General features: G+C 36.8%; 1 long non-coding RNA gene across 3 annotated transcripts; it reads right to left on the bottom strand.

Annotated features, from left to right (window-relative positions):
• Window positions 1-302: 302 nt before the first annotated feature.
• LOC102490503 (uncharacterized) lies at window positions 303-12712 on the bottom strand. 3 transcript variants are annotated; one of them, XR_001369841.1, is made up of 4 exons: window positions 12638-12712; window positions 6340-6421; window positions 1258-1614; window positions 303-419 (listed from the first exon to the last, which is right to left on the bottom strand). It is a non-coding gene; the product is annotated as an uncharacterized LOC102490503 (long non-coding RNA). The 3 variants fall into 3 exon arrangements; XR_001369840.1 differs by lacking the exon at window positions 303-419 and having other exon boundaries at window positions 1243-1614; XR_001369842.1 differs by lacking the exons at window positions 303-419; window positions 1258-1614 and adding an exon at window positions 4915-4975.
• Between the last annotated feature and the right edge of the window lie 1754 nt (window positions 12713-14466).

Consider the following 14466-nt stretch of genomic DNA (forward strand, 5'->3'; position numbering starts at 1 on the left):
AAATCTGTAACACTGTTACTCAGTATAGGTAATTTCACCCAATAGAATAAAAATTTATGAGGTAAATAATTTCTTCCTATGATAAGCACCATAAAGCTAATTGTGGGTATTCTAATTTTAGAGAACTAGGTGATTCTAATCATTTCTAGCTACTCTGTATAGTACAGACAGTTAACTTTATATTTTAGGTCTCTTTGCAAGTTTTACTATTGATAATCTAGTTTTACTCATTTACTATATATTACTATGAAGCTATTTTGAATTTACCTTTTTACTCTCCTTTTAGAAAACATTGGCTGGGGCCAACAGGTGGCATGGTCATTAAGGCACTGGACTCCGACGTGGCCATCCAGTTCAGTCTTGGATATGATGGCTTGCTTCTTCATTCTCTCTCTCCCTCTGGGGTGAGTGCACATGTCCTATAGCAAGTTTTAAAAAAAATCATCATAATAATAAATAAAATTAAATAACTCTTAAAAAAGAATACATTGGCCTTAAAGCCTGGATTAGTGTCAAGATGGACCAAATGGATTTTAAATATAGATATGACATGTTTAATTTTTGTGGCATCTCCTACCATTAAATAAAATTGTTGAAAACTCCATAGTATTAAGTGTATTGTTCCTATGAATCAGCAACACAAATTTAAACACTGTATGTAAGCTATTTGATTATACACCATGTCATATATATGCACACACACACGTGTGTGTGTAAATAGATAAGCACATTTCAATGTCTCAGTAGTAATGTGAAAAAGATACTAACAGAATTCAAAAGCATTTCTATTTTTAAAAAAATCCAAAATGAGGCTTCTATTAATTTATTATGTAAGAAAATAATGTTATTAAAAACCTTCCCTAAGCATTCAAATAATAAATCTCAAAACAAAAAGAGAACGCAAATCTAAAATTAAGATTCCCCAAGTTTCACTTAAACAGAAGTAAAATCTGTGTCTTTTGAAATGTAGAGATATTATCAAAGATTTTTAAAATGTCCTTTTTATGAAAACCCAAAAGGGAGATTTTTAACAGTCTTCACAATGATGCTGAAATTTTAATTCCAGAAGACTGTGGGACAGCTGGACATAGAATCGCTTGATGGCCTCTCTATGTACAAGATGATGTGTAAAATTTAATTAATTTTTGAAATAGATAACAGGATCTTTTGGAGACTTCAGTTCTTTCTTTGTAATTCCCAGCATATCATTTTATATTGTTACTATACAGTGCCTGTTTTTTTTCCTACGTCCCTTACCTGCTGATGGAAGTAAGTCAGATTAGAAGGGCACTCTACCCTGTACCTTAGAATAATCTCAAGAGAGTTGCCTTTCGACCAGTTATATTCTTCTTAATCTGTTTGTCTATGAATTTTCAGAGGTAGAGAACCCTTCGTCTAGCTTTTCAGCATTTCTTACAGTCTATTTGAGAGTTGTGAGGATACTTGAAATACTATTCTTCTTCATACGGCACTCTCACATAAATCCTTATATTTTTCATATGCAGTAAATTAATGTAGGATTAGCATATCCTGTATTGCTGTCATTTAATATTCCAAGTGGACGTGAAAAGTATATTCAATTATTTTCTCCATGAAATAGAAGATACTTTTTTCCTAAGTGGATAGAAAAAAGGGAGATTCTATTATTTTTATCCATTGTCTTTCCTGAACCTCTCGTTACAACTTAATCTTCTAAAGATGAGAGACTTAATTAGAATTTTAGTCATCAAGTCTGTCTCACTGCAATATATGCTAGAAACATCTAGAATTGAAATGAAAGGTATCATCAAAATTGTCATTTTGCAAGTGAAAACAGCTTAAAATGTATAGCATATTCTAATAGCCATTAGGTTATTGCATCAGTGAACTTTGAATTTATATGTCACAAATAATATAAACTGGATGCATTTAAGCCAATAGTATGATAGAGTGTATATAATCTTAATTAAGATTTGAAAAATATGGAACAAGGTAGCTAATGACCTGATGTTCTCAGAAAGTTCCGTTATGCACCAGTGTGAGCAACATTCTCTCGTCCTAGTAAACTGCTGACAGAATTTCTATTACTCTAGCTCGATTTTGCTGTCCTAGGTCTTCCTATAAATGACTTATGAAGCTAATTGTGTTTGGCTTCTTTGCACAACACAATGTTTTGAGATTTATCCATGGTGTTTTGTGTGGTGGTGATGTGTGATCTCTCATTTTTGAATGCTGAGTAGTTTTCTGCATGTCGAGTACATCTCAGTTTGTTTATCCATTTACCTCTTGATAGATGTATGAATTGTTCTACATTATGGCCATTTGAAATAAAAATTCCATAAATACATTTTTACAAGTCGTTTCAGTAAGAAATGTGTTTTGTTGTGGGTAGATATCTGGGCATGAAATTGCTGTGTCATTGTCTTAGTTTGTTTCTTCATTGCTAAGAGATATATCAGACTGGGAGATTTATAAAAAATAGAAAAGTTTATCTGCAAAAGTCACTGTTATGAAGACTGGGAGGTTCAAGAGTATCACAGCATAGTGGAAAGCAGAAATTTTAGCAGAGGAAAGCGTTGTCCATCTCCACATGACTTTCTGCTCTTTTGATTTCATTCCCTCTGCTCATGCAGAACGCAGTCCTGGAGGCCCATCCCAAAGACTATCACATCCCAAGGGTGCACTTTTCCACACCATAATAAGATAAAGTTTTTTTGTCCTCTTAATCCTGTTAAAATGACTGAACATAGGAATCCCGGGGGGGAGCATGGAGTCATAAAGTAGGTGTACATAAACTTTATTACAAGAAACTGCAAATTGTTTTCAAAAATGTTTTTACTGTCTTATATTCCCACCAGCTTCACATGAAAGTTCCAATTTCTCCACATTCTTACCAAAATTGGAAGGATGGTATTGTTTTTGTCATGTAAGTGAAAGTGAATGATATTTCAGAGTGGTTTTGATTTATAGCTAATGATATTGAGCACCATTCATAGACATATTGGCCATCCTTACGCTTTTTGTGGGGGGGCGGGGAGGGCTGGCTCAAGTTTTTGGCCGTGTGTGTGTGTGTGTGTGTGTGTGTGTGTATGTATGTGTATTTATTTTTCTTAATTTGCCGGTGGGTGTATGCATTTACCACAGAGAGACAGAGAGAAAGAGGGAAGATTAGAAAGCACACCCACCCCCATGGGAGATGGTCATGTCCCAGTCTCTTCTCCATCACTTCCTCCTTTTGGGATTTTGGGCACACATGCACACACACACACAGTATGTTTCTCAAGCTGCCTGGTTCAGAACTTAAACTGTACAGTTGACCGTATGAGATCCAGCATCTTTAACTGCTATACCAAGGGTTGGCTGCTCATATTTTTTAATTAGGTTGTGCGCCATCTAGTTTCCAAAAATGTTTCCCAATGAATCACTTTTCCTAGTATTCCTACCTTAGATAGTCCTTGCCCACATTAAATCCCAGGTGGTTCTGTGACTCATTATAACCAATTACACATGGCAGAAGTGATGCTGTACCAGTTCCAGGCCTGAACCTAACTGCCCAACATCTCCTGCTCTGATGCTCCAGCATGCTCACTGCCTCCTGTGAAGGCTAATTATCCTGGTGGAAAGAGAGGCCAGAAGGCTGAGATGCCACCTAGAGAGAAAAACCACCTGAAGGAGCCTTAGGGATCAGACTTAAACATGAGCTATTTTTTGGCATTGTAGCCCATTTGATTTCCATGGTGACTTTGTCCCCTGCTGCTATCACAGGGCAGAAGAACTGCCCACCCGATTGCTGTCAGCCCATGGTTGCAGCAAAGAATAAAATGGTGGTCTTAAGCCACCAAGTTTTACTATGTTTTTGTTTGTTTCATTTTGTTTTTTACATAGAAAAGCATGCTGTTTCCATTTTCACTATGGAGATATTCCTCTTGTAATATCCATATAAATCCTTGATCAAATATATTCATTATGAATATTTTTTCCCAGTAATGGCTTGCTTTTAAAGTTTCTTAAGAGTCTTTAGATGAGGACATTTTCAATGTTAATGAAGTACAAGTTACTGTTTTTAACAAAAGGTAGATTTTTTTTTTTCTATCTGAGAAAGCTTTAGCTACCTACCTATGAAAATAAGGGAAAAATAATCCACATGTATGGATGTGGATTACACTTCTCAGAGTTTTACTTACCTAAACTTTCATGCGTAAGCTAAAATACTTTCATCTTTAGATTTAGGAACCAGTAATGATTACATTTTCACATATTATATGTGGTAGAAATTAAGAGATTTTTTCCCCCTTAACACTATCTAGTGTTTTAGGACTATTTGTTTAATAAAAGTTTATAATTTCTTTATTAAATTAACTTTGAACCTTTGTTAAAGAGTCATTTATATCTCATTTCTATTACTGCTTTCTCTTGGCTCAATTTCTGTGTTGTTTAATTTCTTTTTTTTAATAATTATTTTTAATTTTGTTTATTCATTTATTTTGATCAGAGAGAGAGGAGAAAGTGAGAAAGCAAGTCACCAGGTCCAGGGCTCAAACCATGGTCTGCCATATGGGAGTGTCCAGCGCCTTAACCATCATGCCACCTGCTGGTCCCCGTCTGTGTTGCTTAATTTCATGTAACATCTGTACTTTGTCTTTATTTCTGATCTATTTCCATTGGTTAAATAATTATAGAAGGATTAATTTTGGTGCTATAAATTCTTTTCACTATCCCTGCTTCAATCTTCCTCTTTGGCAGTTAGCACTCATTCTTACCATTATTGTTAGTATGGTACCTCTATGTGTATAATAAGTTCACAACATACCTTTTGCCTAACTATTTTATAGCACTTTTATTTCAATTTTTGGTTTCTAGCATTATGTTTAGTGTCCCAGCTGTGAATTTTTAAAAATTAATTACACATGTGATAATGGGAACTTTTGAGACTTACGGAATGATGTTTTGCAATATTTTGTTTCTGCCAAATAGTCATCTGCTACTTTCTGGAATTCTGAACAACACATACAATCACAATTCAGTATTTATCCATGGATCATAGAAAATCTTTTCTATTTTTAGCATCCTTTTCTCTTCCACATATTTTTCAGTCCAATGATTTTTAGTGCCCAGTTTTTAAGTTCATTGATCCTTCCTTCCTTAGCATCTGTTTTAGGTGTTCAGCTTGATGGTTCTTTATTTTTTTCTTTCAGATAGTGTATTTTCTATTTTCTTTTTCTTTCTTTTTTTTCTTTCTTTCTTTTTTATTTGTTTTTTTTTTTTTTTTTTTAAGAGAGCTTTTTTTGATAAAACGTTTTATTTTTTTTTTTTTTTTTTTTTTTGAGAGAGATATTTTTGCTATACAGTGCTTGCACTTGCCAGAGAGACAGAGACATGGAAAACGAGAAATCACTCCCCGGGAGGGGATGGCCATCTGAAAATCCTTTCTCCTCTATTCTCCTCTAGGGATTTTGAGCACCCATATACACGCACTTGGCCTGAGTTTTAAAAGCTGCCAGGTCCAGGACTTGAACTGTGGTCAGCTATGTGGGAGTCCAGAGACATAACCATTACACCATCTGCTGGTCCCTAGATAGTGTATTTTCAATAATAAACATTCAGTCTTTTTTTTTTTTTTTAGTATTTACATTTCTCTATTGAAATTGCCTACCTAATCACTCATTCTAGCACCCTTTTCAACTGTATTTCTTTCATGAACAAAAGAGAGATAGAAACACTTGCAACAAGATCTTCATGCCATCATCCACCCTTAGCCTTCAGCCAGCCCCGGATCATGGCAGACACATGCCCTGCACACATAGGAAGATCTTTGGACTTGAACTGGGAATCTTTCCATATGAGATTGTTTCTTAGAGCATGATGTTTTACTACTGTGTCACTGCGTAGCCCTTGACCTTTATTATGAATTTGTTTCAATTCATTTCTTTCCATTTCAAAGAAGAAATTATGCTGACCTGTATTCTATGTTAATGTGACACCTTTGTATCTGCTCTTGATCTTCACATCATTTGTTGTTCACTGTGTAAATTTTTACCTTTTTGTTCTCTTTGGCCCTTCCCAAGTTTCTATAAATATTTTCTAACCTCTCTCACATTAAATAAAAGCAAAAAAAAAAAAAAAACTGAAATAATTTATTTGTATTTTTTTATTACTTTCATACCCAGGGGAGTTGAGAATATCATTTATAATCTACTTCTAAATTATTATACCCACTCTCCTCCCGTTAGATTTCTGCCCACAACATTGTTAAAATGCTCTAGTAAAAGCCACCAAGGTGTGTGACATTATCTATCTAATGACATGTTTGGCACTTCATTTATTTATTTTCTTTAAACTGTAAAACTACTAGACATTTACCCTTTGAAATCCTCCTTTTCCTGGAATTTCATCCTTTTTCTGTTTCTTCACTCTAATCTCTTTGTTGACTCTCTTTTATTGCCTGCAGATTTAAAACCAGTATTTAATTCAAATCACTGGCTTCAACAGATCTCACCATAATAATTGTCCCCAACTCCGGCCCAGCCTGATAGCACATTTGTTAACACACACAACTGCAGTGTTGGAAGCCACATAGTTAGCTGCTGGTTTGGCTCATGGGTTGGCTTATAAGCACTCTGCACGCTTGTGTTTGTGTGCCCAAAATCTCAACAGCGTGGAGGGTGAGGGAAGTGGGATCATGTCGTGATGAGACTCTGAAGGGTGCTCTCTTGTGTATGCACATACACTCTGTATCATGAATAAAATTGTAATAGTAATTGCCTCTAAATATTTACTTGTTAGCATATTAAGTCATGCACTGGGCAATTTCATCTAGATATCTGAGAAACAGGTTCCAGTTACTATGTCTGCAATTAAATCTATTATCAGTTTCCATAAATCATTTTCCTGATTCAAATATATCAAAGAACATGGCCACCACAGCCCTTTCAGGTAAGTTGTCATTCTTTCCTGAAATCATATTCTGCCTACTTACTCTTCAAACCCTGGAGCATGTTCATTTGAGATGTTTATTATTTCACTGGAATTCAAATAGTCCATAGGCTAGAATTTAAGTTATGCAGTTATAAGTCAGAGAAAATAGGGAAGTGGGGGGGTGGACAGGTGAGAATGCGGTGGCAATGCAGCTGTTCTCATGTGGGAAAGGTCTGCAGTTTGTGGCCCAGGATTTCTCCCATCAGTGACTGTGTATGTGTGCCAATGATCTGGGACACTGGAAACTCAGTGTGGATCTTGGCATGGAAAGCCTTTTGCAGGAGTCTGTCTCTGGCCCTCTCTCTAGCTTTTACTTTATCTCTCTCATGGAAGAAATGAATCGGGCTTTTTTTGTAAGTAAGGAAGTGAAGATGCAATTCAATAAAATGATGAGGGATCAGACGATGTAATGGTGATATCACTGGACTCCCACATAGTTGGCCAAGGTTTGAGTCCCAAACTCAGTGACTTTAAACTCACACCAGGCATGTGTGCATGCACATCCAAAATCCTGAGAGAAGAGTGGAGGAGAAGGAATTGCAGCATGGTCATCCTCCTGGGGAGGTGATTTCTTGCTTTCTGTCTCTCTGTCTCTCCAGCTAGCACACATACCCTATAGCAAAAATCTTTCTGAAAATAAAAGATTATGAAATAAATTGATATGCTTTGATGACATAAAATAGTATAAATGAATTATCAAAAGGAATAGAGCAATAGAAAGTGAATAAATAAAAGTTTTGTAGGTAAAACAATACTAGTGACATTTTTGAATAGTGGAAACTAGAAAAAGAGAGAAAAAGTATTGAGGATGACTTGAACTTTATTTGATAAGCTAAATATACTAGAAGAGATGACAAGACAGGATCTAAGGTTTATTGAGTGTCTATACTAAGCAGTGCTTCAGTTTTGTTACAAGTAGTTTCTCATTTAATCAGATTAGTTTATGTATTAATACATATATAATATTTTTTCTAAAGCATTGTTTAATTTTATTTTTATTGTGAACATTTTATAACTTGCTATGGAGCACGTGTGCTCACCAGAGTGAGACAGAGAAAGGTAAAGTGAGAAAGCAAGCTTTCAGGTCTGGGACTTGAACCCTGGTCAGTCATATGGGAGTTCACCTGCCACAATATCACCTGGTCCCCATAAATTAGCTATTGATGGCTCTTTTTTTATGGAAAAGAATATTAAGTTTCTGAACTATCAAGATAATTTCCAGTTACGTCTAAGTGACTAAATGGGAATCAAGCAAGATTATTGTAATAAAAAACCCAATGATGTTTTTGTCCCATGCCTCTCTAATTGTAACATTTCTACACTTAAAATATTAATTCAATATATTTTCATTAATTAGATACATAAGGAAACACATAAATATAGAGAACCCTCTTATTATCCTAGCACCATTTTTCACTTTGGATATATAATTTTTATATCAATAATGAGCATTATATATCTATGCAAATTCTGTACACATTTTATGATTTATAAGTAATAAATTCTAGAGAGCAATATACCTTATGAACACTCTGCCTATATATTATATTTATGTATATTTAAAACATTAAGAATTTTTAAATGAACCAAATTTCACAATTTAGGGCATTCAAATACTTGGTTATTTTATAATTTCTTAATTACATTTCATTGTTGTGCTTTTTTGAGGAGTACCGTGTGTGTGTGTGTGTGTGTGTGTGTGTGTGTGTGTGTGTATGTGTGTATGTATTTGTACCTATTTGCTAGAGGGCCTATTCACTGGAGACAGATTGAAAGAGAGGGAGAGGGAGAAAGTATCTGCCATGGGCGATGGCCACACTGCAGTCACTTCTCCTCCATTCTCCTTTTGGGATTTTGGGCATGCATATGCACACACCAACATGTTTTGTAAGCCACCTGATCCAGTACTAGAACCATGCCGTTGTTCAGGTGGGATAAAGCTGCCTTAACCACCAAGCCTCTGGCTGGCCTTATGATAGCATTTCTTTTTTTTTTTGAGAGTTTTTTTTTTGCTATAGGGCACGTGCACTCACCAGACAGACAGAGACAGAGAGAGAGAAAGCAAGAAATCACCCTCCAGGGGAGATGGCCATGCTGCAATCCCTTCTCCTCCATTCTCCTCTCAGGATCTTGGGCACGCACACACACGCGCCCGGCATGAGTTTAAGCCACTGGGTCCGGGACTCAAACCACGGTCGACTATATGGGAGTCCAGTGACATAGCCATTACACTAACTACTGGTTCCATGATAGCATTGTTAAAGCATGCATGCAGTGCGCTAGCCAACTCAAGGGTATTAACATATTCTTCATCTCAACAATAACATGATGCTATGCTGTGCACCTACTTTTCTTTTACTGGATTTTTTTTTTTTAAGAATTATTTTATTTAACTTTATTTATATATTCATTTTTAAAAAAAAAATTTAACTAGAGAGATAGAGAGAGAGAGAAGTGGGTGAGGGGGGGAGTGAGAAAGCAAGCCACCAGGTCTAGGACTTGAACTGCAGTCAGCCATGTGGTCCAGCACCCTTAACAATGACACCACCTTCCAGCCCCTGGATCTTTTTCTTAAAATATAAGATTGACGTCACCCCTTTTATTTTTACTCTGTTGTGAAAAAAATTTAACCAGAGAGATAGAGTGAGAGAGAAGTGGGTGAGGGGGGGAGTGAGAAAGCAAGCCACCAGGTCTAGGACTTGAACTGCAGTCAGCCATGTGGTCCAGCACCCTTAACAATGACACCACCTTCCAGCCCCTGGATCTTTTTCTTAAAATATAAGATTGACGTCACCCCTTTTATTTTTACTCTGTTGTGATATACAGTTCCATAACCTATTTGTCTTGTTTACATGCATTCTTGTCATTTGAAAATGTTTATTGCTTCATTTTATGTATTCTATCAATCTTAATCAAGTGTCGTTGCTTTGTGGTGGGAGGCAGAGGTGTATAGTTGTTTTAATATGAAATAATCTGTGTAACTAGAAATCATGTCTGTTCTTTATTGCAAAAATTAGGAAATTATAAGTAGTAATAGAATCCTAACAATTTCTTACATTTATGCAAAATAATAAACCCCTTAAATTCCATGCTGTAGTATATGACATATTTTATTGTAAAGAGATACAAGGGTTAGGGTGTGCTGTTACTCATGGTATGATAGTGACTTCATGAATTTTTGTATTTTTCAAGAATATTTAAGAATAATAACAATTATTTGGTAGGGTTGCTATGATTCTCTTAAATCAAGTAAGTATTTTTGAAAATATGTAATTTGACACTCTTCCATCAGACAGTAAACCATTCCCTCAATTAAGTACCTGCTATGTGATCATCTCTGAAATAGAAAGTGTTTGGCAAAACTTGCATAGCTGCTGCCTTTGAAACACTTAGACATGTAGAAAGAATTCTAATACTTAAGTTTTGTTGTTGTTGTTGTTTGTTTTTAGAGAGATTTTTGCTATAGGGCACAAATGCTCACTGGAGAGAAAAAGACAGAAAGTGAGAAATCACTCCCCAGAGTGTATGGCCATGCTCCAATCCCTTCTCCATTCGCCTCATGAAATTTTGGGCATGCACACCCACATGCCTGGTGTAAGTCTTAAGCTGCCGGGTTTGGGACTCAAACCATGGTCAATTATATTTGAATCCAGCAATGTAACCATTATACCATCTGCTGATCCTTTATTTAAATATTTTATTATTTATATGCATGTTTTATCAAGGAACGTGTGTACGGTTTTATGTAACTCTTAATCCAGGAAACTAATTTAGCCTTGAGATATAAGAGTCACTAAATAATTTTTCCTTGGGAACCAGCAGTTAGCGTAATGGCTATGTCGCTGGACTCCCACGTAGTCGACCGCGGTTCGTGTCCCGGACCCGGTGGCTTAAAACTCACGCCGGGCGCATGTGCGTGCGTGCCCAAGATCCCGAGAGGAAAATGGAGGAGAAGGGATTGCGGCGTGACCATCCCCCCTGGGGGGTGATTTCTCGCTTTCTATCTCTTTGTCTCTCTCTGTCTGTCTGGCGAGCGCACGCGCCCTACAGTGAAAATCTCTCCAAAAAAAAAAAAATTTTTTCCTTAAGGGAACTTTTTTTTTTAATTTAATTTGTTTCTATACTTAATTTGATAGAGTTTTACCTCGTTGCCATCCTTTTGTCAGTCTCCCAACTGAGATGACAGGAAAGTGCCACCATGCCTGGCTCATTTCTCAAACAAGCTCTTACTAGCCTCAAGTGTGGGATCCTCCTTTTTCAACCTCCTGGGTTGCTGGGTTACAGGCACATGCCACCAACTGGCCTTTTAATTTGAATCGAGAATTGAAACCAGGTCTCCCATGCGATCCCACCCTGCAGAGTATAGCCTCTTAGCAGCCACCACGGGCCTATGGGGTATTTTTTAAAACTAGACTTGACTGATAATAGATTAAGTAGATAAAGAGAGGAAAGATAAGAATTCGAGACATGGAAACACTAAGAGGTGAAAGAAAGCATGATGGATTGTAGGTATTCAAGGAGGCAAACCATAATAGCTTGTATATAACGCAGGAGGCCCACAAGGGCTTGAGAAAGCAATAGGAGTAAAGGACTGGACAATATAAGAAAAGTTCAGGTCATTCAAAAATTCATAGAACCTGTTAAGGATCTTCACCTAAAAAATACTAGATACCTACTACAGAGTAGTAAGCTGACTGGGTGATATGGTAAGACTTGTGTTTTAAAAGTCTACTTTGAATTGGGGTGGGGGGGGCCTGTGAAGGCCATTTATAACATTGCTGTGGTAGTCGAGGCTAAACTGGTGCCGCAGTAATGAATTTACAGAGAGATTCCCTAGCCAAGATCATTCTATTTTTCTTCATCTCAGATTGAAGCAGTATTTAGTCAAGAGCTAGCACATAGCGAAATAAACTTAACAGATTCCTTGGCAATTAGGTATGTCTATGTGATTGTGTGCTAGCCAATGAAGTATGTGTGAAAGTGACTTGTATCTATTCAAGTCTTGGCTCCTGAAACAATCCCACCAGGGCTTCTCAGTGGTTTCCCATACGAAAAAAGTAGCGAACTGTTGAATATGGTGGTGCTCACATCAGGCTGGATCACTGACAGCTTTTCACATTGCCTCTATTACACGGAGTGTAAGAAGTTTTCATTTGTGTTACATCTAAGGCTTCCTTATTGCATCAGTTGAACTATGCTAACTAATATACAATCTTGAATTTAATTTTTTTGAAGAGGTTTTTTTGCTATAGGGTGCATAAACTCACCAGAAAGACAGAGACAGAGACAGAAAGCAAGAAATCACCCCCCCAGGGGGGATGGCCATGCTGCAAGCCTTTCTCCCCCATTCTCCTCTCGGGATCTTGGCCACACACATACACACACACACACACACCCACACACACACACACACACACACGTACCTGGCATGAGTTTAAGCCACGGAGTCTTGAAACACGGTCAACTACATGGGAATCCAGCGACATAGCCATTATGCCAACTGCTGGTCCCAAATTTAATTTTTAAAATAAGTTTTTTTTGTATACTACCACTTCAAATCTATGTTGTCAAATCCATGTATCCAAAACAAGGGCCTTTAGGTTTCTAAGTTTCCATTGTATGAATCTACTACAATTTGCTTATCTTTTATTATGATTGCTCAGGGAGGTATCCAGTTACTAACCTGGTACTTTCCTGGTGAGCCACATGTTCTACCACTGCATGTCAGCCAGACACCCAGTTTGTCTCTTTTCACCTGTGAATGAACAATTTTCAGCATCCACCTGACTGTGGTTCTACATCACCTCCAAAGAGCTCAGCACATAAGTCATGATGGCTGGACATTTTACTGATAGGCCTCTTTTCCTCTGACTATACCATTGTATTTCAAAAATATCACCAGACAGAAGGTGAGAAATCACCCACCCCAGGAGAGATGACCATCCCACAATCCCTTCGTCATTCTCCTCTCAGGATTTGTGAGTTTCAAGCTGCCTGGTCCAGGACTCGAAGTGGTCCATCATGTGGGAGTCCAATGATATAACCTTTATTCATCTGCTGTTCCCACATGCATAAACTTTTATCTGCCATGCTAAGATCTCATTCTATTATGTATCCTGAATTCACTCATCTGGCAGCTGTTATTTCTTCTTCATAATGGAGTCCAAAATTCTTGTGCAATAGCAGTGATACTCCAAACTCTGCAATTTAGAGTCATTTCGAATAGGAGTAGACTATTTGAAAAAAGATAGAATTAAACCAGCAAGGAGATATTTATCGTAAATAATTTTTAATTGTTTTCATTATAAAATATGGCACAGAGAAAATACACAAAATAAAAATATACAACTTGATGGGGTATCAAAGTTAATTTATATAATTAGAATACAAATAAGGAGAGAATATCATTAGCTTCCTCAAAGACACTTCATTCTCATCCTCAACTTCTGCATTCTTTCTCTCCTCAGAGAAAAACATTGCCCTAACTTTTCTGGCAATAACTAACTTCCTTGCATGCCTTAGTATGCACACTAAACATAAAAGCTTATTTGACTTGTGTTTTGGAACTTACAAAAAAGTAATCATATAGCAGCCTTATTTTCTGTCTGGCTCTGTTCACTAAATATATATAAACTGCTGTTTCTATAATTTATTTGTTTTCATTGCTATATAATATCCCATTGTATCCATTTACAGTAGTCAATGTAGTTTTGGTGGGTATTTGAGTTGCTTTCTTTTTTTTTTTGATCTAAGATTATTTTTTATTTCAATTTCTTTTATACATTCAATCATATATGTCACTTACCTTATAAAGTGAATATTCCAACATGTATATATTTCTCACCAGTCCAGTTGAGAATATTATGCACGCTATCTTCAACAGATAATAACCTTTTCTTTGTCCCACAAATGCCTTGCTTCTCTATTTCTCTCCTTAATGTCTTTCCTCAGCTTTCCTCCTTCACCCACCCTCTTCCCATACTGTATCTGGTCTCTAACCATTTTCTGTGTTCCTATATCCTCTAGTCATTCAGTTTCAGCCATAGAGTGTGGACGTTCGGTATATATCAAGTGGAGACATACAATGTCTCTCCCTCATAGCCTGGGTTGCTTCACTCAGCAGTAAATCTTCCATATTCATCCACTTACTGTCAAAAGCCAGGGTCCTGTTGCTTTTTATGGTTGAGTAGTATTCCATAGAGTATATGTGCTACACTTTTTCAATCCATTTCTCTGTTCCTGGGCATTTGGGTTGGTTCCATGTCTTAGCAATTGTGAATAATGCTGCAATAAACATCAATGTGCAAGCTCTTTTTCAATTAAGGATTCTTCTGTCTTGCTTTCAATTTATGGCCTATTTTGGTATTTGTGTGAGTATTGAGGTATAAGAATTTTGGAGTATGGGGGTCAACAGGGGACATCATGGTTAAGGCACTGGACTCCCACATGGCTTACCACAGTTTGAGTCTCAGACCCAGTAGCTTGAAACTCTTGTCAGGTGCATATTTGTGG

The sequence above is a fragment of the Tupaia chinensis genome, unplaced genomic scaffold (assembly GCF_000334495.1).
Source record: "Tupaia chinensis unplaced genomic scaffold, TupChi_1.0 Scaffold148271_1, whole genome shotgun sequence".
Lineage (NCBI taxonomy): Eukaryota > Metazoa > Chordata > Mammalia > Scandentia > Tupaiidae > Tupaia > Tupaia belangeri.